Consider the following 3039-nt stretch of genomic DNA (forward strand, 5'->3'; position numbering starts at 1 on the left):
ACTATTAACTCTGGAATTCTAATTTCTAGAAAATGATTGACCTGCAGATTATCTGGATTCTCATTTATTCGATAGATGAGGAAAATGAAATCAAAATGGAAAAGGCTGCATGATATGCCTTTAAACATTGAGAAGTTTTCTGCCCTTGTGCAGAAACTTTAGCAGCTGCCTCATGATCTTACCTTCTACTGCTCTCAAATTTCCTATTTCCCTTTCTACTTCCACTTAATTTTCAGACCATATAACATTGGGAACAAGTTTGCATTTTAAGAGGACTGAGAAGAATTAGGGTTGGCTATTTAGGAATATCAATCTTTTGACCAAATAAACATCAGGATTATCTTGTTTGTTCCAGCTCCATCTTAGATATACTTGTGCATTTGAAATACATACCCACACTCCCATACACACTCAATTTGCTCATGTATTCACATTCTCTTCTCCAAATTGTTTTAATAAGGTACAATCCTGTTTGAGAAAAGAAGTCATTGAACTCCTGATGGAATGACATCACATTCACAGCAGAAGAAAAAGAATAGAAAAAGCAAACTAGTTATTGTCCAGTTGGGTTTATTGGACACAAAATGCTCAGACAAGTCAACAGAAGGTTTTTCAAATTGTCAAGAACAATGGAGGACCTTTTCAGAAATGTATCAATCTTTGTCATCAAGATATATGTTCTTTCCCAAACTAAAAACATATGTTGACAGCCCTAGCCAGGAAACAAAAGTTCCTTTATTTACTCTTACTTGTTTCAGGTAACTACCCCAATCCTGGCAACACTGGCCCCTTACTCCACTTGAATTTTCTCCACTAAACATATTACTGCCTGACTTATTTGCTTATTATTTTCTCTCTCTCCACACCCTCACCCCACCTCCCCAAGAATATAAACATCATAATATCAAGCATATTGCCTATTTTGTTCACCCTTCTGTCCCCAACAAGTAACTGGTTCCTGATATACAATAGGCGTTTAATAAATATTTGCCAAAATGAATACACAAATGATAATGGCAACTTCAGACATATGAATTGCAAATGAGAAAAATATAGAGCACAGGAACACCAATATATAAAATAAGGATTTTGAAAAGCATTTCCAATAGTCAAGAAACAGCTTTACCACATTTTCTAATTATTTAGGGGAGTGCCAATGTATTCTGCATTCTTTCTGCTGAATCTGCAAGGAAATCCTGGGAAGGGTTATTTTAATACAAAATATATACAGTTTTTTTAACCTTCTAAATAAGGAGTTCATTCTTGCAGCCAAAGTAAGCAGAACGTATGATGTGCATATCATGTAATTAGGCACTGAGAGTAGGATAAAAATACAAAATTGCTTAGGACTGAATCTCAGCAATATCTTTTATCAGCTGTGAGATATGCTTCACTTAGGGTGACAGTGAGTGAAAACCCCAAATGGCTGAAATAGTACATGTTAATTTTTCTCTCATGTAACTGAAGTCTGCAGCTCTATTAGTTCTGTGCTGGAAGTGCTGCTTCAAGGTCATCAGAGACGCAGGCTCTTCCTAGTTTTTGGCTCCACCATGTTAGCATGTAGCTTTTATCCCCAAGTTCACTTGTGGCCCAAAGCTGGAAGCCATTGAAGAATCGTCAAGGCCTAAATAAGGAAAAAAGTCAGAAGGGTGACAAGTGCTTATCTCAAAAAAATGTTTTGCACCTCATTAGTCTCACCTCCCTTTACACATCCTCAAGTTCTATACCACAGTTAAGCTTACATCTCATTGCTATGCCTTAGTCACATACATACCTAGCTTCAAGAGAGTATTCAAAAGGCAATTTTTCAGTGAACTGAATTGCTTCCCAAAATGGAATTTTGGTTGTATCACAAGGTAAAAAAATGGAGAATAGATATTGGATGGTAACTTGTAGTCTTCAATAGGCCTCAGGTAAGTTCTTTATTCTGTTTAATCCTCAGTTTTCTTATAATAGAAATAGAGATAATAGAATTGTCAAGAGGACTGCATAAAATAACACATATAAAGCCTATGGTACAATGCCTGACAAATAGTAAATGTTTGATTGTTAATTGATGTAGTAGTTTCTGTTATTACCATTCCTTACCTTCAAGATTTTAATATTTTCTAAGGGAGACAAGCGTGGAAAACATGTAAATGGTAATGAAATTCAGTAGAGGATGTTATCTTTAAATCAATAGGGGAGATGAGTATTACAGATATGAGCAGAGACCATGGGGTTGGGGAGGATTTCAGCTGTGCCCTGTGAATAGGCGAGGTGAAATTAGATATCCTAAAACTTCTTCAAAAGCATTTTTCCAAAAAGCCTTTTATATGGTTATACAATAGTTCCTCCTTATCCCCAGTGGATGCCCAAAACTGCAGATGGTACCGAATCCTATATATACTATGTTTTTCCCTATACATACATGAGATCTAACAATTAAGTTCATGAACTCGTCTTAGAAAAAGTGCTACATACCTCTTTGCTGAATATCACTAAAGACACCTTTGAAGTACTCCTTTTGGTAAGCTATGCACTATCGCCAGTGCCTAGCCCAACTTTCAAAGCAATTTTGAAACTCTTTTTCTGGAATGACAATCAGAGCTGTCATCATATTACCCGTGATGTCCTGAATGTCATCAAAATGTCTTCCTTTCAATATTTCCTTTATCTTCAGGCAAAGAAAGAAGTCATTGGGGGCCAGATCAGGTGAGTAGGGAGGGTGTTCCAATATAGTCATTTGTTTACTGGCTAAAAACTCCCTCACAGACAGTGCTGTGTGAGCTGGTGCATTGTCGTGATGCAAGAGCCATGAATTGTTGGCGAAAAGTCTAACTTTGCACGCAGCTTTTTCAGCACTTTCAAATAACAAACTTGGTTAACTATTCGTCCAGTTGGTACAAATTCATAATGAATAATCCCCCTGATATCAAAAAAGGTTAGCAACATCGTTGCAACAAGTTCTCGAACTTAATTATCAGACCTTCATATACAGCAAAAATATGCTAGACCAAGGGATGATTCACGTTTTGGGCGGGAGGGAGCAGGTCGACC

At 36.9% G+C, this 3039-nt stretch overlaps 1 long non-coding RNA gene across 1 annotated transcript; it reads right to left on the minus strand.

The window, feature by feature from the left end:
- Positions 1-550: 550 nt before the first annotated feature.
- Positions 551-2611, minus strand: LOC109378967 (uncharacterized). The gene is made up of 2 exons (XR_002123091.1): positions 1775-2611; positions 551-1624 (listed from the first exon to the last, which is right to left on the minus strand). It is a non-coding gene; the product is annotated as an uncharacterized LOC109378967 (long non-coding RNA).
- Between the last annotated feature and the right edge of the window lie 428 nt (positions 2612-3039).

Source organism: Hipposideros armiger, unplaced genomic scaffold (assembly GCF_001890085.2).
Source record: "Hipposideros armiger isolate ML-2016 unplaced genomic scaffold, ASM189008v1 scaffold_20, whole genome shotgun sequence".
NCBI lineage: Eukaryota > Metazoa > Chordata > Mammalia > Chiroptera > Hipposideridae > Hipposideros > Hipposideros armiger.